Source organism: Talpa occidentalis, unplaced genomic scaffold (genome assembly GCF_014898055.3).
Source record: "Talpa occidentalis isolate TD23 unplaced genomic scaffold, MPIMG_talOcc4v2.1 talOcc4.16, whole genome shotgun sequence".
Lineage (NCBI taxonomy): Eukaryota > Metazoa > Chordata > Mammalia > Eulipotyphla > Talpidae > Talpa > Talpa occidentalis.
In genome coordinates this window covers 71,590,091-71,615,628 of record NW_023601653.1, presented here as the reverse complement: position 1 = coordinate 71,615,628, position 25,538 = coordinate 71,590,091, and positions in this window count along the sequence as shown.

The following is a 25,538-nucleotide window of genomic DNA, read 5'->3' as shown; positions in this document are numbered from 1 at the left end:
GAATTCACCAGAGCCAGAGCGGGGAGCAGAGCAGACAGAAGGACCGAAGTACACTGCTGAGGGGAGCAGCGGGCGGCAGGAGAGGTCTGCGCGCCATGTGGGACCCTCCTCTGGTGGCCGGGGAGCAGCCGGGGATCGAACCGGCGCTGCAGAGGCTGCGGGCAGCTTCGCAACCCAGCGCTCAACCGCTGCGCCACCGGGGAGGCCCACTCTTTATGTTTTTCAATTGTTATTTTTAAATTAAAGAATGAATCAAGAAAATGATTATTACACGGTTATTGTTGGGAAATAATTTTGATGTATAGAGAGGGAAGAGGTACAAAATAATTGATCAAGATATGAGAGACACTAGGTACATCAAAGACTGTGTGTATACTAAATCACACAGACCAAATCCCAATGATGAACATATTTTGCTCTCAAGCTCTGTCTCTGCTCACATTATTTTTGCTATAATTCTAAGATCGTTTCAGATACACCCTCAGTAGAAAGCAAGGAGTTAATGAAGACGACACACGACATCTCTATCTTGATTCATTCAAAAAGCACTTAGTGGGCCCCTTTATTATCCTTTTTATATTCAGAGTACTGCACTTGACCCTGGCGAAGGTCATAGGGCTAAGAAGTTTACTTTCCTATTAATTCCAAAGTTGAGAAAAATAGCCACAGATGAAGGTTCACTCTCTTAGTCTTTAAATGGCTACAATTATGGTATCATTTCCAAAATGCACCTATTAAAAAGGGAGGTTTATAGGAGGGAAACACACAGTTATAATGTAGTAGTTGATAAACAGAAAGTCCGTTTATGTTATTATATATTTATATAATGAGTCCTAACCTGTTGTTGAGAGACCAGTAATTGTAGAGAAACTCCCTCATAATAGAGAACAGCACATGCTCCAACACCATCAGAGCACTTAGAGTCTCTTGACGTGTCTCTGGAACATGTTGTAAAGTGCATTTTCCTGATTTATTTAATAAAAGCAATTCTTGCTCATTATTCCTCTTATTATCATTGGTGGTAATAATAACAGGGTGTTTGAACATGTTACCTTAGCTCAGAAGGGCAGGCTTATGTCCTGCTGTTTATTACTCATCTAATAATGAAGCCCTATAAACCAGCTGGTCTGAGCCTGGGGGTGGAGAAGCAAGATACTGCCCCAAGGGCTGGGGACAGAGGCAGCCAGTGTTATGGATGTGTCTTGGAGGGGACGGATCCTGCCATTGAAGTCATTCCTTAGCCATCTGATGCTAATAAAAGGCTGGTCCTATCGGTCCTTCTGACAGTGTCTGTAGGACATCAGACATCACAAGTGAACTATGCTCCAAGATTGACTAACTATAGTCTTTGAACCAGTCCCAGCATTATGGAAAGTTCAGCTCCATTTCTTTCTGTGACATGCAGGCGCTGTGACATGCAGGCGCCTACTTCATTAGACTTTCAAGAGAGTGGTTAATAGAAACAGCCATAGGAGAGACAAAACCGTTTATTTGAGACATTGTTATCCCGGAAGTTGCGGGTACCCAGAAGATGTCGAAGCCAACTCCCTCTCTGTTAAAGCATGGGTGGAAACTCTCTTCCTGGGATGAAAATAAGAACTGACAATTTCACCACATGCTGGAATTTACAGTAGGCTTACCCACATACCATCTTAGTGCTAACAGGTCTTTTGACTTCCTGTAGAAGATTCAGTTCCTGATGTCCCGGGCACAAAGGAGCTGAAAATCAACCAAAAAGACCGGAAATGCAGACACCAGCACTGACCTGGGTTTCAACTTCAGCTCCTGCGATTACCACTCTCAATCCACACAGTTTCCAATTTTTGAATCTTTACTCCACTGTTAAGCTTTCCTTGATTAACGCCTTCTTTTCAGATCTCAAACAATCTGGATTCTATATATTCCTGACACTTGAGAGCATGAGCTATGAGGCATGCACGTGTGGATTTGGGTTTTATTAGCTGACTTTAGAGCCCAATCCCCGCTGGGAGATAATCCAAGGTCTGTGGGTGTCTTGAAGCTTATGCAATTTGGGGGATGCTCTATGGGAAAGAAAACCAAAATTACGTAGGCATTGGAAGAAGTCGATCTAAGTAAGGCATTCTAAATCTCATGCTTCGTAGCTTAAAGCATATGGACAGAAGCTTCCTGCGTCCCCATGTAAGTTACACCTCCAATCTGGCTACTCTTGGGCGAGGTGCTAAACTTGCAGGCTTACCCCACTTCACTCTCACAGCACAGTGAAGAAGATATGATAGTTTCGATTTTATAATCCGACTCCTCTCCAGTTTGTAGTTCTCAACCCAAACTTGAGTTTCTTGAACTCAGGGATTCTGCTTTCTCTTTCTTAGTTGGATGTCCCCACAGAGCCAAACACAATCTTGAGTTCATTCATGTTTTAGGAATGAATGTGTATTTGAGCAGATGAATGAATAAAACATATATCTTCAATAGCTACTTGTTGAATTTATAGAAAAAAATTTAATGATTATAATAATTACCATTTATTGAATATCTCTTATGATTTAGCCAGTCCTTATACATCATCTCTAACCACACCAACCCTGCTGGATTGGGATTATTATCTCTATTTTATAGCTCAGAAAACCGAAGCTCTTGGTGTTTAAGTCACTTGTCTAAGTCAGACAGTAAGTGGAAGAGACAGATCTGATCAGCTCTCAACTTCAAGTTCTTTCTACTTCACCCTACATCTCAAAGACAAGATCCAGGACACTTCAGGGAGGGGAACTGTATCTGGCCTGGCTCTGTACCTGCTTACCACATCTTCCTCACCTTAAATGGGGAGGTAAAGGGAGCCCCCTTTCTATTTTAATGTCTTTTGTCTTCTCCTGCCTCCCCTGTTCCCAAAGTATCTTGGTCATGCTCTGCCCAGTAATGTACCAGTCACGTGGATTTGAACAATGGGCAAAATTTCCTTAGTGGATCTGCAGTAGAAATTAGATTTAAATAAATCTATGGTTGCAATGGCACACTGGACACCAGGGTGCTGAGATCCTCACTCCGGAATCACCCCCGGGGCCCCAGTTCAGGGGTGGAGGCAAGCAAGAGACTCAGTGCTTTTGTCTCCTGCCCCAGACTGCTTAGCAGAAAGATGCCTTTTGTGGTCTCTTTGGACCAACACGATTCTGTGATCATTGGGGAATGTGAGGATGAATGCCAGATTCCCACCGAGGGCTGGTAATGAGATCTTTCTTGGGCAATTTTTATATGATGAAAATGTGGAGATGCTTTTAAGAGGTTTCAAAAGCCTTAGGCAAAAGATGCTCTGATAACTTGAGAATGAGGTGCTCAAAGGTTTTCACCTCCATTATCTCATTGAAGTCTCTCTAGCCCTTGAGGGTGAGGAGGGAGGTAGTCATAGTAATTCCTACTTTATAGAGGGGAAATTGGGAGTTCAGGATCATAGAGCCCAAAAGTTCACTGTATTTATTCTATATCTGGTGTAGCAAGTGATTGGCTCTGACAGGAGTTTCCAGGGGACAAGGAAAGCTGGAATCAATCATTTACATTAGAGTTCAACCTAGCATCATAGAGAATTTAGTGTTTTCAAAATTCTGGTGGATGGTGAAAAAGATGGTAATTGTGAAAATGGTGATGAAGATATGAGGACCATGACCAAGCATTCAGAGACCTGAATTCATCCAAGAATGATGGCACAAAGGACACTGGAGTGCCTCAGTGGTTCCTGAGTGCTAGAGCCCAAAGACCTTGCAGAGGTGTGCAAGGTGACACACCACTCCTGACATGAGCTGCAAAAAAATGAGGACAGGGAGAATAAAATCAACTTGTTCTTCAGTTTATAGTCCAGCTCTATAATCCAGGGTTCTGGAATTCCAGGTGATTCCTTGAACTATTCATCCAGCCAACAACCACCCCTCTATATTGTTTTGTCTGGGGCAGCTGGCTTTGTCTGCGACACTGGTGGATAAGGACATGTGCTGCTCAGACCCCCTGGCCAGAAAGGACTGGACGAGTGTGGCTAGCTGATGGGTTTCCATCAGTTTCCCGATACATCAGGGTTCATTTCAACTTCCTTGTGAAAGAGGAGGTGGTACAGAGTCCTAGCAATTTCTACCCAGGGTGGGGCTCCTCAGCTGGTCAGTCTTTACCGTGCAAATTCCCGTGGGGCTGACAGATTTTGTCTCATGTGCACCGGGGTCTTTGGGCTCTCCCTGCCCAATTTTGCTGCCTCCCTGATACAAGAAAGACCTTCATAGGCTTTTCTTCCCACAAAAAACATTTGCACTTCTAACTCCACCTCAGCACCTGCTTTCTGCACAATCCTACCAAGATACCTGCCTCAGTCTTCAAAGTCACAGAGGAACTTAGTACCTGAAAGAAACTAGAATCATTGAAATTGTCTACCCAAAAAGGGGAGAAAGAAGAACTGGCTCCTAGGCCAACAGAGGAAGAAGAGAGCTAAGTGGCTAGGGAGGTGACAGTTACCACTAGCTCCAGGGTTAACCCTGAACTTTCAGGCTGCTTTCCAAGCACAGCTCACAACATTTAGATGGTGACACCAAGGCACTGAGCTTTCACCTTCCGAAGAGCTGTGACTTGGGAAGTAAGGTTTTCTGCAAGCGCTGCAAGCCTCAGTTCCCCACTATGTAAAAGGGGACAAGTGACAAATATTGTTGAGGTTTCCATTTCACATGGTCCAGAGATGAGTTGTCCTCAAATCCCATGTTTGGGTCAAGGGCATTGACATTCTTGCTCTGAACTGTGTGCCTCAATGAAAGACAAAGATTCAAGGAGGCCAAAATATCCCCTGTCACACATGATCTTCCCCATAGTGGATCTGCAGGAAGAAGTAGTCTTACATAAAGGTTAGCTTGGCAAACAGTGTGACATACTAAGGAGACTGAGATACTTGAAGTCTACACTAGAAAACTACCACTGGGGCGCAGGGAGGAAGCAAGCAAGACATTCTAAGTGCTTTCACCTTCTGCCCCAGAGAATTGACCCAGGTCTGGAAAACAGCCTTCTCCTCCAACCCAAAACCTGAGTCTTCTCTGAGTGTCTGGAGAAAGATAAACCTGCACACAAGTATACTCAGTGCTCCTCCATGTGTGATCAGGGGGAAATTGCTAGCTGGACTCAAGAAGACTCGATTAATCCCAGCAATGAATCCAACCGAGGACATCTCTTGCACCCAAAAGTTCTGGTTTCTGCACTTTCAGGACTGAGCAACTGTTATGGGTATCAAGAAGCAAGAATTGGATTGCTTTTTTTAAACATTATTTTTATTGACATAGAATGTGTATTAAGAAAAGTACATAAATCAAAATATCAACATTATAAATCATCAGGGAAATATGAATCAAAGCCACGATGAGATAACACTTCACACCCACTGGGGCTGGCTATAATTAAGAAGTGAGATAACAACAAGTGTTGGTGAGGAGGTGGAGAAGTCGGAACCCTCATCCACAGCTGGTGGGAATGTAAAATCTCTGCAAAACAAGCCTGGCAGTTCTTCAAACAGTTAAGTATAGAGGGATCATATGACCCAACAATCCCACTGTAGGCATCTACCTAAGATAAATGGAAACATGTCTCCACAAAAACGTGTACATGAATGTTTATAGCACATTTCATAATAACTATAAAGTAGAAACAACACAAATGCCCATTAACTGTTGAATGGACAAACACAAATGGCATATGCATACAAGAGGATAAGATCTGACCACATGAAAGGGATACAGTGCCAATAAATACCACAGCATGGATGAACCTTGAAAACATCATGTTAAATGAAAGAAGCCAGGCACAGAAGACCACATGTTACATGATTCCATTTATACTAAATGCTTGAATAGAGACATATCTATAAAGACAGAAGATACATTTGTAATTGCTCAGAGCTGAGGAGAATGGGGCTATGGGAGAAACTGAAGAATACAGTTTCTTTTAAGCTGGTGAAAAGATTCGGACATTGAATATTATTATGATTGCCCTTCTCTGTGAAAGACTAAAAACCACTGCATTATACACTCTTAATGGGCGACCTGTATGGGAATGGATTGTATCTCAATTTAAAAAGTTATTATTAAAAAATGTTCAGTTTAGTGAATTGTTACAAAATTTATAACACACAAAAATCACGTAGATCAAGAAATAGAATATTCTAGAATCCCAAAAGTCTCCCTACCTCCTGTGAAGAGAAGCATTTTTGTTTGTTTAGTCCCCTGGCTCCAGAAATCTCACTGCATATCTTCAGAATAGTTCATCCGGTGAGCCAGGTCTCTTGTCCTAGAGAAAGAAACATCTTTAGGGGACCTAATTGTTGTCTTCCACATTGCCACATGGAAGCAAGTGCGCTATGGGGAAAATCTAAGACATGAGGAGAGAAGGTGGTGTTGATCTGTACAGTGCACTACTAGCACCTGACATGCAAACATCACCAAAAGCAGTTACCAACAGCCGAGATTGTGTCTTACGATGGATGCATCATCACATATCCCCACAAAGATCTCGCCAGGTGGGTTCAGTTATCCAGATTTTGGAAATAGGTTAACTGGAGAGAAGATAATGCTGATGGGGGTGACTGACTCTGTGTGGTGCTCTCCAGTCCCAACACCATTATCCTGCTTTAAACGGGCCTCTAAGTTTACCCCCCAAAGAACAGTAAGAGGCTGTCTGGAAGAGGGAAGAGAAATTGAGGGGAAAGGGAATTTCCCAAGCTGCCTGCTGGTGTGGTCTTTAGAGCTGTCCTGGGTCTTTCCCCAAACCCTACCCACATGCTCTAGACTCAAGTTAAGCTCAAGAAAGAGTTTTTCTTGCGTTTACCCCAAGTTCTTGCTAAAGGACCAAGGAGCACCCCGTGAGACCAGAAGGCCAGAATGCCATGATGTAGAGCAGGTGAGGCTGGGAGTCTGCCAGAAGGAGCTGGTAGAGAAGGAAATGGAAAACACAAACAGGCAGAGAAGGGCTGTGACCATGGGGACGCGACCATCCCGGGGGGTTCTGGCCCCTTCCTGGAAATTCAACAAGAATCCCACTCATCCTGGAGGCCTGTTCCCCGTGCTGGATTCCCCCTAGCTGTGCTGACCTCTCTAGATCCCGACATCATCCTTATGAAATATGCAGCAGCATCCCTGGCTTAAAGAGGATGAAGCCGAGGCTCAGGAAGTTTCAGTCACTTTGCTGAGCCGAGACCACCAGCTGCATCGCCTGCTGGATGGGATGCTGTTTTAGAGGCTATTTTAGGCTTCTCCATGCTCTTCCTCTAACCTGCTGTGAGCGACCCACACGTAGCACTCTTTCCTAGGACACAGTTTCCAAGCTGTGAGCCTGAAGCCCTGGAAGAAGGTCATGCATTGCTTAAAGATACAGCCTGAAAAAAAAAAAAAAAAGTACTTACAAAATAGGTCCACCTACTGGCATCCAACATGCAACCCTCTTTTGACCAAAATTGCTCAAAATATTGATCACAGAGAAAATGACTCAGAGGGCTGAGATTTGGACAGATGGTGTCAAGAGATTCGAAGAAGGTGTCCTAGATTTGAAAGCCAAGGATCCATGCCCCCAAGTGGCAAATGCTTTTGTCTCTGAGGCTCTGGCCAAATCTGTGTGTCATGAATTTGTTTTTCGCTTCCTTTGACAGAGGTGAGAGCTGGTGTGGGTGGGGGAAACCTGCCCTTCCCTCCGTCTGGAATGCCTACTTAATAAGCTGCAATTATGGTGCCCCGTGAGGGCACTAACAGCTTCTGAACATTAGCCTAGCAGCCTGCTCCACACCCCTGCCTCTGGCCCTGGTCCAGGCTTCGGAGTCTTATCTGTCAACTTTAATAAAAACAGGAACTGGATCCTTAGTGATCTGGTGGCTGATTCTGACTCCTTTCTTGTCTAGTCTGACCTTGGCCCTCCCATATGGCCCCCAAGCCAACTCAGGGAAGGGTCCTGAACATTCTGGCTTCTTAGCCTTGCTTTAGCATTTAGCCTCATAGACCCAGAAGAGCTGTTTACATGCTGAGAGTCATCCACTGCCTCTGGGCTGGCCACAGGTTGGGCTCCCAGGTCTCTCTGCCTCCTTGTTTCCTTAGGCCACACCTGTGCAGGCCTCGTGAACCCCTAATTAGATCAGGCAGGTATATCCAGATTGTCACCATCCCATCCCTTTAGAATCCTGAGGCGGGCATGGACGGTGCACATATTTGCTTTCTGCCACTTGAGAGCACGCACGGTAGTTTTGTGACTTACATGATTTAGACGGTGTCAGGTGCAGCCCCTCACCTTGCCCTGGGCTGCTCGGAGAGCCCCCTCTCATAGCACTCTCCTGAGTCCAGGATTGCACACCTACGTGACCCCAGCACCAAGCCCCTCTGTGTAGCAACCTTGACAACCTCACTTGCGGTCTTCACAGCACCCCAGGATCCTAAGCAGAGAAACCTTCTCCAGTTTCAGTGAAACCCAGGGAAATGTGTGATGGGAAAAGAAAAAAACCACAGCCTCTGGGATTGGCTGTGTTTTGTGGATGAGCGAGTTCCATCTTCCTAAGATTTGATCCAGCCCACATTAAAGTAGTTTCACAGTTTCTCTTGGTTCTTTGTGTACCTAAGAGTGGAACATCTGGGGCTCAGGAAGACTACTCAACAGGGCTCACTGACATTGAGGTGAAAAGCATAATTGCTCTGTGAGTTGCTAAACAGACATGTTGATGTCATACAGGGTTGGGACCTTGGAAGAGAGCTGATCGGCGCAAGGGATCCCCAGCAACCTGGAAGGAATGCAGAACTAAGGAGAGCCATGACCGATGGAAAATGTTTTGTGTCAGAGAAGGACCAATGAGTCACTTCTAGAAATAGTAGAGTCTGAACTTCAATAGATCGGTTTTCCTGCCCCATGCCATTCAGCCAGCTTTCCCCAACCCTTGGGAAATTCTGGTAAGCACAGCAGCTCTGTGTTAGTGTTGCTGTGGGGAAAGGAAAACGGGCTGTCGTCTGGACTCTAGACAGGAGGAAAATGAAGACCAGCTGACCCGGCATCGAAGTAGGGAGTGGCGTGTAAATGAGAATCAAGAATTTCATCGGGGCAAGAATTAGGAAGCAAATATGTCCATGAGACTATAACACTCCCAAACAGAATCCTTTCAAATATTGGGGAGGGCTCTGGGAAAGATTCTGGGGTCCTCATGGATTGGAATCGATGTTCAATCCATATTATTTGGGTATTAAGCAAAAGTCACCCCAGGAAAAAAACAGGAAATGTAGATTCACTTAGTGATGAATGGACAGAGGGGCTTCTGGGGATGGGATGATCCTGAAACATACAGGGCATCTTTAAATCCAGTCTGAGTCCATCATTTCACAGTTGCTTTGCGGAAGAAGCAGAGCCTATAAGTGAGAGATGCCAGAAACTGAAGGATTAATTAGCAGAGCTGAAAGATGACCATCCATCCCTGCGGGGCTCCTGTATCCCAACCACAGGTTCTTCTCTGAAACAGAGCCAGTGGAAGGCAGATGTTGGCTGCGATCTTTTCTCCTACCACCCACTCCCCTTGCTCACTGGCCATGGGTATCAAGACCAGAGAATATCAGTCAAGTGTGTCTGAGGGCAGGTAGTGCCAAATAAGCTTGGATGAAGCAAGAAGTAGCAACCCTCCGTCAGGGCACTGAGCCAGGTGTCCTATGACCGTGGCTGCTGACAACTGAAAACCTCTTTCTCCCCCTGTCTCTTGTATTTTTATATTGTGGTACAATATACATTTTAACCATTTTTAAGTATACACTTCTGTGTCGTTAATTGTGGTCACATTCTTATTTACCCATCAATCACTATTATTTCCAAAACTTTTTTATTACCTCAAACAGAAATTCTGTACCCATGAAACAATTTCCATAATAAATCACCAAATTAAGAAAAAAACAAAAAACAACTTCCTTCCTCTGGGCTCTGGTAACCTCTCATCTAATGAATTTCACTACACTAGGTACCTCACAGGAGTGCAATTGTATCGTATTTGTCCTTTTGCATCTGGCTTGTTCACTTAGCATAACACCTTCAAGTTCTGTAGTAAGTACAGAACTTCATTCCTTGTCATGGCTGATCAACACTCATTGTATGTCTATATAATTCTGTTTGTCCCTTCTCTGTTGATGGAGACTTGGATTGTTTGCATGTTTGGTTTTTGTAAATAGTGCTTCTGTGAACAAAGATGCACCAGTATCTCTTAGCCTCTGCATTTAATCCCTTCGGAAATATATTTAAGAGCAGAATTGCTGGATCAATGGTAATTCTATACTTAATGTTTTTTAAAAGACTAACAAGTTTCTTTTCATTTTACATTCCTCCATGAATGCATATGTGCTCTAATGTCACCATATTTTTGCCATCATTGTTCTCTTTTTGATAATAACCATCCTGGTAGGTATGTGGTATCTTACTGTGGGTTTTAATTTGCATTTCCTTATTAATTAATAATGTCAAGCATCTTTTCATGTGTCTATTGGCCATTTGTGCTTCTTCTTTAGAGAATTGTATGTTCAAGTCCTTTGTCCATAATTTAATTATCTTTTTTAAATTTTGTTTTGTTGAGTTGTAAGAGTTCTATATGTATCCTATATATTAATTCCTTATCAGTATATGATTTGCAAAATTTTTCTCTCATCCTGTGGGTTATCGTTTCACTCTCTTGATGGTATCTTTTGATCTACAAAAGTTGTAAATTTTGATGGAGTTCAATTTTCTATTTTTCTTTCATTTCCTGTGCTCTTGGTGTCACATCCAATAAATCAACAAATCCATGTCATGAAATATTTCTGTGTGTTTTCTTGTAAGAGCATTATACATTTAAATCTCTGATCCAATTTAGTTTTTTTTTTTATATAGTACAAGGAAAGAACTTCATTCTTTTGCATATGGACCACTTATTGAAAAGTTCTCAGGTCTGCTTATTGAAAAGTCCTTTCTAAAAAGAAAAGGACTTTTCTATCAAATGGTCTTGGCTTTCTTGTCAAAAATCATCTGAGCATATATTTGAGAAAGCTTATTTTAAGCTGTTAATTCTGTTCCATTGGTCTATATGTCTGCCATTATGGCAGGATCATACTGTTCTGATTATTATAACTTTGTAGTAAGTTCTGAAACCAAAAGTGCATGTTTCAACTTTGTCCTTCTTTTTCAAGATTGGATTAGCTATTTAGGATCCCTTGAGATTCTATATGAATTTTAGGATAGGATTTCCTGTCCTACAAAAATATCACTAAAATTTTGATAAGAATTACGTCAAATTTCTAGATAACTTTAGGTAGTATTGTCATCTTAACAATATCAAATCTTCCACTCCATGAACACGGGATGCCTTTCCATCGACTTATATCTTCTTTAATTTCTTCTAGCAGTGCTTTATGTTTTATGCATAAATTAGCCTCCTTGATTACATCTTTCCTAAGGATCTCAAGGGAGTCATTACAAATGAAGGGAATTGGAAAAGGAGGTATTTTGAGGAAGGTGCTCAGCTGGGAGTATGTTACCTGTGAAATGTCTTTATGATATTTAAATGGAAATGCCAAGTGGTGGTTGGAGATTCATGACTGCATTAAGGAAAATCATTTACACCACAGATAGAGTTGACCACCGTCTGTGGCAGGGACTGCCACAACCATCTCTCCCACTAACTAGCTAACTGTACCCCACTTTTGTCCCCATGTGGAGGGGATAGGTTTTAAGAAGAGGCCAGGTCCTCATCCAGACTCAGCCCCTAGCACTGTGGGTGAATCTTGGTTCACTCAGTACAATCATAGATAATTCCATTCCTTTTACCGGTATTTAAGTAAATTATGCAAGATTAAGTTAATCTTAATCTTAACTAGTTAACACAGTTCTGGACAATGAAGTGAAAGAGGATGTCCACAAAGAAGAATCTGAAAAATTTAAGGATTCATCTCTTCTCTTAAAGGAAATAAAGAGTGAATCCTCCCCTTGTTACCTCTTTACAAGCTCCACAAGAAAGCCTTGCCTACAGCTGTAGCAACCATTTGGTGAGCATGAGGGACAAACCGGAGGGCAAACCAACATTTAGGGAGCAGAAAGATGGAAAGAAGCTGGGTCTCTGGTGGTATCATTGAGCCAGCAAATTATCCAACCCCAGCAAGAACCTCAGGATTCCTTGCTGGTTGATCATGAATGAGCTCCTTATTTTAGCCAGTTGAGTCAAGGTCTCCGTTGCTTGATGCCAAAAGTATTCCAACCAAATACACCACTAGTGCCGGTAAATATCTACATGACAGCGGGGCCGCTGCAGCCATGGGAGTGCTTATAAAATCAGCAGTGTGCAGGGAGAGAAAAAGCTATGTGGAGGGCCAAGAGTATGCAGTGAGAGACTTGATAGCCAAGGAGACAGAAAGAGCACCATGGGGCGGGGGGAGAATTAGAACACCTTATGGCAAACAAGCCAGTGGAATGAAGGTTCAAAGAACAAAATAACGTAAGTGCAATAAAATCATGTGCAGAAATAAGGCTGTATTCGTTCTGTAACAATAGAGAGGTGGGGGCCTCCCCTGGTGGCGCAGCGGTTGAGCGCTGGACTGCGAGGCTGCCCGCAACCTCTGCAGCACCAGTTCGTTCCCCCGCCGCTGGTGAGGGTCCCACAAAACAAACAAACAAAAAAACAACAACAACAACAATAGAGAGGTGGCAGAACCAGTGGGAAAAGAGGGGGAAGGAAATAAACATGTGTTGGTTGATTGACTACCTGTGAGATGGACGGCTTGTTTGCCAGCCCCAACTGGTCCCCCTCACAGCAACTCCAGGATAGCCAGAGTGAGCCCAGTATGCAGGACTTGGGAAGCTCTGACCCTCTGCGAGAGAAGGAAGCTGTCTGCTGCAGATACAAAAGTCACAGACCTAGGACGTCTGGGACAGTGGGGATTACAGAATGCTGTCTATTGTTGCACCCTGAGTCCCAGCACCTGGTCCTGACGCTATCTTCTGTAGACAGAACATGAAACACAGAGTGTCATTTATCAGTTGTAACTGGAGGGAAGTCATTATGTTGCATTCTTGTTACCAGTCCAGCAAACAGTCAAGCTTCCTGACACTCTTCTGTCTCCTTCTTCCTTCCTCCTTGTTTCCCCCCACCCCACCCCCAGGGTCTAGCATACTCTGTCCTTCCTGTCTTTGATCACGGGGGTTCCCGCTACCATGAATGTCCTTCCTCCTCACCCCATCTCTCCTAGTGAATGCCTCTCTTCCTGTCCTTAGGACTGGCACCTCCTCCATGAAGCCCTCCTAGTTGCCCCCTGGATGGAAATCTTCTTTGACATGTAGGTGTTCCCCTTCCACTTGGCTTGCGCCTCTGTCCCTTGCACATCAGAGGGTGAAGAATTCGGAGCACTTACGGTTCACGGAGACACCAGAATGCAGACCCAGAAAGCAATTCCCTACACAGATAAACCATGGCCTACACCAAATAGGCCCCAGCCTGTGCAGAGGATGGGCAGGGCAAACAGTGAAGTGACTGCACCCTCTGCTCCCAATAGCCTCACCCTCTTCCCTTCGCAGATGACCTCTAGGCCAGGTCAGCCTCAGCACAGCAGGCGGGGACATCTTCAGACATCGCTGGGGGTGGGAGGGGGTACTCCAGGCCAACTGTGCCTGGCTCACCTTCCTCAACTTCAGAGGGTAAATGTCCTGAGTGACCCCGATAAATGTCCACTTCCTGCTGAGCTGGGCTCCCTCTGAGGGCCTCCCTCTGGTTGGCCTCGCTCCACTCTCCAGACTTCCCTCTTGGGCTCCACGCCCGATGTCTCACTGCTTCTTCCACTTATCTCTCCTTCTCCTTCTTTATCTGGCATTGTTTCTTTCTCTGTCTGCCCATTTCTCTAAGACTCTGGCCTTGTCCTTCCTTGGCCCTCTTCCTCACTCCCTCATCCTCCCTGACTGAAGTGGAGATCCTCCCCCAAAAGCAAGTGGGCTTCTGGAGAGAGAGATGATGATGTATTCTGGGGAAGCAGGAAACCGACCCAAACCCCTGGGACTTTGAGCTGCCCGCAGCCTCTGCAGCGCCGGTTCGATCCCCGGCCACCGGAGGAGGGTCCCACATGGCGCGCAGACCTCTCCTGCCGCCCGCTGCTCCCCTCAGCAGTGTACTTCGGTCCTTCTGCCTGCTCTGCTCCCCACTCTGGCTCTGGTGAATTCTCTCACCCTCCTGCGCTTCTGACTGTACCCAGTGCTTGTATAAATAAATAAATAAATCTTAAAAAAAAAAAAAAAGTTTACACATGTTCTTCAATCTTGATTAGACCTTGGAGTAACCTCCCTAGTCAGGCTCAAAGAAGCCTGAGCCACAGAGGAACCTGTGTCCTGGCTGGGTCTTAAACTGAGGGCCTACTCATTGTGTTGTGTTGTGTTGTGTTGTATTGTATTGTATTGCACTGTACTGTATTGTATTGTATCATCTGACTGGAACCTTTATTATTTCAGGAAGAAGCATCCCGTATAACTCGAGGTGTTTAGAATAGCTATTTCTTGATGAATGTAATAAATATTTGTCAAAAATACCAATCATCTAAATAATCATAGCACTTATTCCCTTTATTAAGAATATCCAAAAATAGGGCCTCCCCGGTGGCGCAGCGGTTGAGCGCTGGGTTGCGAAGCTGCCCGCGGCCTCTGCAGCGCCGGTTCGATCCCCGGCTGCTCCCCGGCCACTGGAGGAGGGTCCCGCATGGCGCGCAGACCTCTCCTGCCGCCCGCTGCTCCCCTCAGCAGTGTACTTCAGTCCTTCTGCCTGCTCTGCTCCCCGCTCTGGCTCTGGTGAATTCTCTCACCCTCCCGCGCTTCTGACTGTACCCAGTGCTTGTATAAACAAAACAAACAAACAAATAAATAAATAAATAAAACATGCCTCTATTAAAAAAAAAAAAAAAAGAATATCCAAAAATAACTCTCCTGTAAAGAGACATATAAATGTCATAGCTAGTCTATAGGGATGGTGTAGCCCTCTCAGTTTTTAGAAAACAAGCAGTACCCTCCACAGGTGCTTATTTTCCTCCTTCTCAGTCATAAATGAAATAAAATCATCCACTGTGGAGAAGATTGTTGCCACCTGACATTCCTTTCTTATTCTTCTAAGGTATTAAATCCCCTAAATTTTATTTTATATTTTTCCCCAATTGAGTCAGGGGTTTTTCTCTTTCACTGAACCATGATATTTATTGTATTTCTCCTTAATTTTTATGGAGGTATCACTGTTGGCATCCTTGTCTGTGTATTCAAAGTATAAGATCTCCCCCCTGGTGTAGTAGCCACATCTCACTCACCACCAGGACATCCGCAGTCTATGACCACAGGTGCTGCTCCCACTGTGCTCTGCCCCCACAACCCATGGTAGCCCCTGAACTATATAGTCAGCTTTCTTTTTTTTTTTTTCTTTTTAAAGATTTATTTATTTATTTATGCAAGCACTGGGTACAGTCAGAAGCGCAGGAGGGTGAGAGAATTCACCAGAGCCAGAGCGGGGAACAGAACAGGCAGACGGACAAAGTACACTGCTGAGGGGAGCAGCGGGTGGCAGGAGAGGTCTGTGCGCCATGAGAGGTCTGTGCGCCATGTGGGACCCTTGCCAGCGGCCAGGGATTGAACCGGTGCTGCAGAGGCTGCGGGCAGCTACGCAGCCCAGTGCTCAACCGCTGTGCCACCGAGGAGGCCCTATATAGTCAGCTTTCTAGTGAAACCCTGAAGCCCTGCAAGTTAGCAGGACACAGCGCCATGCAAAATGAAGACTCTTATTTTTCTTGCTGCAGCAGCCAGGTGAAGCCATTAGGATTAAGTTCTGGTCAAAGGCATGGAGAGGGAATGGTGTGTAAATTCTTGACCTGCCCCTGAAGCAAGCCCTGGGAAGCCATTTTAGGCTCCAACAACAGACCAGAGAAGGTCCAGCAGTTGGGGGGACAGATTAGAGGCCTCTGTCCCTGGGAGTCTGATGGAGCAGAGACTTTGTAGCAGCCTAGACATGTGTCTCTAGAAACTTCTATCCAATTTGAGACCCACAGTTTTGCTGTATTTTTGTTTTTTTTTTTTTTTTATAGAGGCATGTTTTTATTTATTTATTTGTTTGTTTGTTTGTTTTGTTTATACGTGCACTGGGTATAGTCAGAAGCGCGGGAGGGCGAGAGAATTCACCAGAGCCAGAGCGGGGAGCAGAGCAGGCAGAAGGACCGAAGTACACTGCTGAGGGGAGCAGCTGGCGGCAGGAGAGGTCTGCGCGCCATGTGGGACCCTCCTCCGGTGGCCGGGGAGCAGCCGGGGATCGAACCGCTGCGCTGCAGAGGTCGCCGGCAGCTTCGCAACCCAGCGCTCAACCGCTGCGCCACCGGGGAGGCCCAGTTTTGCTGTATTTTTATAATGATGTCATGTGCATCATAAAACATATGTAAACTATAGACTTCAGAAAGGAAGTCTATAAAGATTTATATTTATACTTATAGAAGTCTATAAATAAAGATTTATTTTATTTATTTATGCATACAAGAGCTTGGGTGTAGATCAGAGGTGTGGGAGGATGAGCAGATTCACCAGAGACAGAGTGGGGAGCAGAACAGGAGGATATGCTGAAATACACTGCTGAGGGGAGCAGAGGGCCAGTGGGTAGCTCCCTGGCCAGGGATCATTTTCGTGCTGCAGTGACTGCAGACAGCTTCATAGTGCTGAGAATTAACCCCTTGCACCACCAGGGAGGCCTCAAGGATGGTATTTTTAAATAAGCTTATTTTAAACAATCAGTTTACACTTACAATGAATTTGTAAAGAGCCTTCAGAGATTGCACAAATATCCTGCACCCACTTCCCTTTTATTAACGACTTACTATAGTAGATTTGTCACAATTAATGAACCAATATAGATTTAATATTGTTGAGAAGCTCCTGCTTTACAACAGTATATTTTTTTTAAATAGTTTTTTTTTTATAGAGGCATGTTTTTATTTATTTATTTATTATATTTGTTTGTTTGTTTTGTTTATACATGCACTGGGTACAGTCAGAAGCGTGGGAGGGTGAGAGAATTCAGCAGAGCCAGAGCGGGGAGCAGAGCAGGCAGAAGGACTGAAGTACACTGCTGAGGGGAGCAGCGGGCGGCAGGAGAGGTCTGCGCACCATGTGGGATCCTCCTCCGGGGTCGGGGAGCAGCCGGGGATCGAACCGGCGCTGCAGAGGCCGCGGGCAGCTTCGCAACCCAGCGCTCAACCGCTGCGCCACCGGGGAGGCCCTACAACAGTATATTTTTAATAAGTAAAAGTTTATCATTTTCTTCAAATGCCCTTCATCTTCAGCACTCCCCTGGGGTGCATGCTGGGGGCTAGGGTGGGCCCTTGCTTTAAATGGTCTCCTGTCAGTCCCCCAGCTGGTCACATAGCACAGGACTTGGGCACTGAGGGGGAACACGATAGAGGAGGAAGGCCAAAGAGCATAAGCACCGAGGAGGCCCTGAGAAACCGATGCCTGGAGTCACCAAGGATGAGTCCAGAAAGCTTCTTGGAAGTCAGGTTTTGCCAGGAGAAGCAGGGACTGATGGAAGAAAGGGGCCTGCCATGCTCAAGGCGCAGAGCCCAGGAGTGGAAGGAGCAAAGTCAAAGTGGGGGTGGCAGTGGGGGAGAGACTGCTTTCACTAGGAACAAGGGTTGGGAGGCAGCGCAGAGGAAGTCTGTTCAAGGATGGTGCTGCAGGCTTCTGCCCTGAGTCTCAGGCACCTTCCTTCTGGCAGAGCCTGTCTGTATTTTTTTTTTTTTTTATTTTGTGAGCCCAAGACACCATGTCCCCTGGGCTCTGTGTGGCCTGGCTCTGCATTAAAGAAGTGGAATTGTCCTTGACCCTTGGGAGCCCGTGTATTTGGAGGGCAAGCATAATCTTGGAGACAATTCACAGCAAGACTCCCCCTTTCTGGACCTGCCATGAGATAAAAGTGATGAGGAAAATCTAACCCTTTGCGGGTATATATGTATATATACAGAATGCGACCATGTCATACCAACACACCTTTTTTTTTTTTTTTTTCCCCAACACACCTTTTACTGACAGCTTCTGTTTAAATTGTGAGGAGCAGGGCCTCCCTGGTGGCGCAAGAGGTTAAGATGCAGCACTATGAAGCTATTGGCAGCCGCTGCAGCACAAATTTGATCCCCTGCCAGGGAGAGACCCACATGGCGCAGCAGACCTCTCCCGTCTCTCCTGTTGCTCCCCTCAGCAGTGTATTTCAGTAGATCTGCCTGTTCTGCTCCCTACTCTGTCTCTGGTGAATCCGCTCACCCCCACATCTCTGGCCTGTACCCCAGCTCTTTTATGCATAAATAAATAAATATTTAAAATAAATAAATAAATAAATTGCGAGGAGCAGGAACCAGGCCTTACATGGCTGTGCAGGGAGGATGCATGTGGCTCAAAGGTGGGCAGGAAGCAGGGCAGTTGGGGTCACTTGCACTTTTTCTCATTGGAGAGAACTGAGCACAGGAAGCTATGGCTGGTGGTTCTGCAACCTGTGCATGACCTGGGTCTGGTCTCTAGAGACAGAGACATAGAACAAGGAGGTGACAGACAGTCATAGTGGGAGGAATGTGCAGACACTTGTGACATGGTAATGAAACCACCTGTCACCTGCGTGTTTACCTGTGGATGGCGAATAGGCCTTGATCTGTTTGGGTTTCCAAGTTTAGTTCAGGGCCTGGCATGCAGAATATGCTCAATGAATTACCCATCCAAATCCACTAACCTCCTTCATGGTAGAAGCAACAGGTGCCTGGGGATCCTGAGCCTTGGGCCTATTGTCATTACACCCATTTACTGAATTGCTTCTGGACCTAGGTTCATAGATTGTGGTGACCTTTTTCTGCCGGTCGTTTTGGGCCCTCACCCCAAATATACCCATGCTTCCTTCTCAACTGTGTTGATTAGAGCACAGGGCTGATGAAGACAATGGTGGCCTCAGGCTATTCCTCATGTGGACTGGTCAGCTTGTCCAGGCTGATCTTCCAGCTGTAAGGTACATGCAGACGCCAGGACTAAGGCCCCACTGAATCTAGGCAGTTCTGTTCAAATCGGTTACTTTCAGTGGGTCCATAGTGCCTAGAGAATGAAATTTAAAATCTTTAGGACAGAATTACGGTCCTCTATAACTTGGCCAGGGGCCCCTGCATCTCTGACAATGTCATTTTACATTGGCCCAAAACGTCACCCTCTGCCTCTCCCTCCAAAATGCGACTGTCCTCCAAAAGCTGAATCAAATCCCACCTCCCGTCTACAGGTTGGGAAGTAAGGATCTCCTCAGCATCTATCCCCCATAGCCACATTTATTCCCAGGACTAAAGTTCATTTTATATTCATGTGTGGAAAAGACTGAGTTGTGGGGATCACGTGTTTACTCTCAACCCCACCTCTAGCCCTGAACCCCAGAGGTACTCCTGGTACATCTGACACTGGGGTCGGGGGAGGAGATCAGTCACATTTCCTCTACAGTGGGAGAAAGGAGATTTCTTACTGGTTCACATTCTAAATCATTCCAAGTCAGAAGATCCCAAGTGGACTGTCATTCCCAAAGCGAGGTGAGGCCATTAGTCTGCAAGGAGACGATTCTAGATCTTGGGAACCATGAGATGATCACGCAGAGATCACTAGACTTAGCCTGTCCCACGGTAGGAGCAACCAGACCCAGGAGGAGGAGCTTGCTTGGAGCCTGGACTGGGAGAATTTGGCTGGCCCAGTCCTTGGGAAAGGTCATCCGGGTCCCCAAGTGGGTAGGAGGACTGAGTTAAGGATTCCCAGGAGGCCCCATGGACCCAGAAGAGGCAAGGGAGTAAGTTCGGACATGGCCATGAACCCACCCGCCCCTCTTCCTGCTCCCTCCTCTTCCCAAGCCCCATCCCACCACTCTCTGCAGCTAGGAAGGAGAGAGGCAGGAGAGACACACAGGAAAGAGGTCGAGGACATGCCAGCTTCCCTTTTTGCAGCCTTCTCTGACACCCTTGTAAAGACAGCCTCCAATTTACCCCTGGGCATTTTACCTTTAATCCAGAAGAAAATACATAAAGTTAGTGCTCTTTGTGAACTTTGTCCATTTGGCACAACAAACCATTCATCAAATGAGTGTTTATAACTGTTTCCTCCATGGAAGGATCTCCCAGGCCATACGGATTCCAGTGTGGCCTCTGCTCCCCTCTGTGGGGTCCAGGGGCACAGTCCGTGGTCACCATCTCCCACCTGCCTACCTGGTCTCTCTGCAAAGATCTCCGGGGAAGCGTGCGGTGGTCCCCAGAAAGTCCCTGCACGCGGAGCCTCAGCAAAGCTAGTCTCCACGAAGACGCCTGTGCCCACATCCTCCATGCCACCCTGTTCCCACTCCTTGCTGCTGATCCCCTCCTAGGGCTGCTGGGGTCCTCGGGCGGAAAGCAGGCGTTTGGCAGGTCCGGGTTTCCCACACGGCAGCTTTGCCCCTAGACTGAGCCCTGGGATCCCCCGCCCCCAGGCAGCCATGACCCTTGAGCTTGAAACCAGAATCATGACATTCATTTTCTTCTCACTCTCCAAAGGGGGGCGGGGTGGGCTGGCTTCTGGGAAGCCTCTGCATCCCCCACAACCCCATGCAAAGCTCCACTCCTGATCCTGGGCGCTGACAAGTAAACAGTCTGGGACCAGTCTCTCCCGTTGTCTGTCCAGGGCCGCTCACCTTGAGCATGAAGCATAAGCTGCCTTTCCTCCGTCCTCTGTCAGGGCCCTGCCACTCCCAGGTGACAGCATGGGACCCTCCACGCTCTGTTGCAAGGAAGAAACGGCCTGGAGAGTACAAAATTGTAAAGACCCTCAAACCAACTCTGTTTGGATCTGGAGAACTTTATGATCCTTTTTTTTTTCCTTTTCTTTCTTTTTTTTTTTTGTCTCAGGAAAATGCTTTTTAGGGCAACAGCATTACACTTTTTTTCCCTCCCTACCACCTACTCTTAGACCCCCTTATCCCTTCCCCACTCTGCTCCCTCTTCACCTCAGCGCCCTCCCTCAGCAAGTTTATTAACACCTGCGCATTTTTGTAAGTATTTGACTTTTAGGGTCGTTTTTCTTTCCCTGAAACTGACTTTCCTGATGCTATTGATTATGAAAGTCCATGCATTCCCTGGACAGGGAGGAGGGGAAAGTGGGTTCCTCATGAGAAATGGCCACAGACAAATCGCAGAGCACACAGCCACATGGACACGCCCAAGAGGCTGTTCTCTGAGTTTTTAAAAAGTCATGGGGGGGCCCTCCCTGGACATGGGCATGAACCCACGCAAGGGGTTAAGATGCAATCTGTGAAGCTGTCTGCTGCCTCTGCAGCACAAGTTCGATCCCTGGCTAGGGAGCTACCCACATGGTGCAGCAGACCTCTCCTATCTCGCCTGCTGCTCCCCTCAGCAGGTATTTCAGTAGATCCACCTGTTCTGTTCCCCACTGTCTCTGGTGAATCCTCTCACACCCCACACCTCTGGCCTGTACCCCAGCTCTTGTATGCATGAATAAATAAATCTTTAAAAAAAAAAGTCATAGGCATCGAAGTGAGCCTGAGTGCTGAGTGTGGTCAGTATTTTCTCAGCTTTGTGAGAAAGACCAGAGTCAAAGCATGTGGCTCCTGGAAGGAGGCTTGACAGCACTGAGTCCCCCCACCTTTGCGTAGGTGAGGAAGCGGGAACCACCGGCAGGTGGGCAGCTGCAGCTGCAGGTCACAGCACATGCTCCTGTGCTGGGAACTCCAGATCACATCGCCTTCCACCCAGGAGCCACCCTCCCCACTTGCTCCCCTCATCCAGCAGCTCCTCCACAGTCACATGGAGATTTCTGCCCAGCTGCTACTTCTATGCACCTGCTGGGTGTGTCTTTTGTATGTGTCATTATGTACAGTTTAATGACTTACTTCCCCTATTAACCTGTAAGCTAGAAAAAACGGAGTCCTTTAGGTTTCTTCTTGTAAACTCCACGCTAATGACTCAGTGACTCAGCACAGGCACCTAATGACTTCCCACGACCGCCTCCCGCAGCCACCTCCGCACTGCAGCTGTCCAGCTTTCAAGTCCCCACTCTACCGCCCTCGGCCCTGTGATCTGGGGCGAATGACTTAACGTGCCTGAGAAGAGGCACCAAGGAGTGGCTGAGCGGCACCCAAAGAAGATCATGGTCACTCCCCAAACACACAGTCACGACAATGCCTAAGAGAACCCGGCTTTCAACACATCTCCCGGCACCCCTGCAACCCAATTATGATTGATCCATAAATTAAACTGATTAAAATCTGGAACTTCCACTGTTCCCTCACCCTCCATTTCCTCTCTGGAAAAGGGTCTCTAATAGGGTTCTTAGGAAAGAATACCTTCCAGGGCCACGAGGAAAGTTAAATAAGATAATCTGAGTAAAGTATTTAGCACTTTGAAAAACAGGTGAAAATACATTCACCCCAATAAAATACATAGAAGGTAATATAGGCAAAACACTACATGACATGCACCTCAAAGACATCTTTACAGACGCATCACCCAAAGCAGTGATAGTGAAGGCAAAGATAAACAGCTGGGACTACATCAAATTAAAGAGCTTCTGCACAGCAAAAGAGACAATAACCAAAACAAAGAGAAACCCCACCAACTGGGAGAACATTTTTGCACCCAACACTAATGATACAGGACTGATCACAAAAATCTACAAAGAGCTGATGAGACTCAACAAAAGCAAAGAAAATAATCCAGCCAAAAAGTGGGCAGAAGAACTAAAAAGAAACTTCTCCAAAGAGGAAATACAAATGGCCACCAGGCATATGAAAAAATGTTCAACATCACTTGTCATCAGGGAAATGCAAATCAAAACTACCATGAGATACCATCTTACACCAGTGAGAATGGCACATATTAAAAAAACTAGCAACAACAAATGTTGGCGAGGGTGTGGAGAAAAAGGAACTCTCCTGCACTGTTGGTGGGAGTGCAAACTGGTCCAACCACTATGGAGAGCTGTGTGGAGATTTCTGGACCTACTAAAGATAGAGCTTCCATATGATCCAGCAATTCCACTCCTAGGTATTTACCCAAAGGACACAGAAACATCAATTCCAAAGAGCGCCTGCACCCCTATGTTTATAGCAGCACTGTTTACAATAGCTAAGCTTTGGAAACAACCCAAATGCCCAAAAATAGATGACTGGATCAAGAAGATGTGGTACATATACACCATGGAATATTACTGAGCAATCAAAAAAGAGAAACACATGCAGTTTGCAGCAACATGGATGGCGCTGGAAGGGCTCATGCTCAGCGAAATAAGCCAGAAAGAAAAAGAAAAATATCGGATGGTCTCACTCATAGCAGGAATCTAGAAAACTTAAATAAGGGAGCAGGAAAAAGAATAACTATAAGACAGTGAAAATCAAAATCTACAAACAACTATGAACCAGAGACACTCTATGGGGGGTGGGGGGTGGGGAGGGGAGGGATTGGGGTCAAAATAAGGGGGTTGCAATTGTATGGGGCATATAAAAATTAAAAAAAAATTATATTAAAAAAAGATATAAATATGGGGAAAAATTGTAATAAAAATCCAAGTGCCCCTTTAAAAAAAAAACAAAAAAACAAAAAAGATAAACACATGGAATTTGCAGCAACATGGATGGCGCTGGAAGGGATCATGCTCAGCGAAATAAGCCAGAAAGAAAAAGAAAAATACCGGATGGTCTCACTCATAGCAGGAATCTAGAAAACCTAAATAAGGGACCAGGAAAAAGAATAACTATAAGAAAGAAAAAAATCAAAATCAACAAACAACTATGAACCAGAGACACACTTTGGAGGGGGGCGGGGAAAGGAGGGATTGGGGTCAAAATCAGGGGGTTGTAATTGTATGGGGAATATAAAAATTTAAAAAAAATACATTCACCCCAAGGTCTGTGCCTGGCTGGGTAGCCCACAGCAAAGAAAACCTGTTCCCCACCCTTACCTGCTCACAGAGGGGACACGGAGGGCACAAAGGCCGACCAGGGATGGCTGTGGGGTGCAGGTGATGGTGGACAGAAGGACGAAAAGGACAGTGCAAGCGAGAGCAGTGCGCAGCTCTCTCAAGTCCTCTAGGAGGCTGGGAAGCTTCCCAGAGGAGTGAAGGCTTGAGCAAGAATCTGAAGCAGGGCCTCCCCTGGTGGTGCAGCAGTTGAGCGCTGGGCTGCAAAGCTGCCCACAGCCTCTGCAGAGCCGGATCAATCTCTGGCCACCGGCGAGGGTCCCACATGGCGCGCAGACCTCTCCTGCCGCCCGCTGCTCCCCTCAGCAGTGTACTTTGGTCTTCTGCCTGCTCTGCTCCCCGCTCTGGCTCTGGTGAATTCTCTCACCCTCCCGCGCTTCTGACTGTACCCAGTGCTTGTATAAATAAATAAATGAATCTTAAAAAAAAAAAAAAAGAATCTGAAGCACATGGGCCTCCACAGTAGCGCAGTGGGTTGAGCGCACCACTGTGAAGCTGTCTGCAGCTTCTGCAGTGCCGGTTCGATTCCCGGCCGGCCAGGGAGATATCCACATGGCGGGGCAGGCCTCTCCTGTCTCGCCTGCTGCTCCTCTCAGCAGTGTACTTAGGTCCGTCTGCCTGTTCTGTTCCCCACTCTCCAGTGAATCATCTCACCCCCCGCATCTCTGGCCTGTACCCCATTTCTTGTATAAAAAATAAACAAATCTTTAAAAAAAAAAAGAATCTGAATCACAAATAGCAGTTTCCTGGGCAGGCATGTGAGCACCACACTGACCTGTTTTAAATAAGCCATGTGTGCTTATACCTCACAGCACCTCAAGAGGTGTGTGATGAAGTAAGGGGAGTGAAGAGCACAGCGGACTCTTGAACAACATGGGGTGAATTGCCCAGATCCACTTAGATGCAGATTTTTATTTTAATAAATATGTACAGGTATTTTCTCTTCCTAAGGATTTTCTTTTTTTTTTTTTTTAAAGATTTATTTATTTATGCATACATGAACTGGGGTATAGGCCAGAGGTGTGGAGGGTGAGAGGATTCACCAGAGACAGAGTGGGGAACAGAATAGGCAGTGTGATTGAAATACACTGCTGAGGGGAGCAGCAGGTGAGAGAGGAGAGGTCTGCTGCGTCATGTGGGTAACTCTCTGGCCAGGGATTGAACTCGTGCTGCAGAAGCTGCGGATAGCTTCATAGGTTGCGTCTTAACCCCTTGTGCCACCAGGGAGGCCCCCTTCCTAAGGATTTTCTTTTTTTTTTTTTTTTTTTAATTTTATTTTATTTTTAAAGCAGGGTTCTTTTTGTTTGTTTGTTTTATTTTTTATTTTTATTTATTTATACAAGCACTGGGTACAGTCAGAAGCACGGGAGGGTGAGAGAATTCACCAGAGCCAGAGCGGGGAGCAGAACAGGCAGAAGGACCGAAGTACACTGCTGAGGGGAGCAGCGGGCGGCAGGAGAGGTCTGCGCGCCATGCGGGACCCTCCTCTGGTGGCCGGGGAGCAGCCGGGGATCGAACCGGCGCCGCAGAGGCCGCGGGCAGCTTCGCAACCCAGCGCT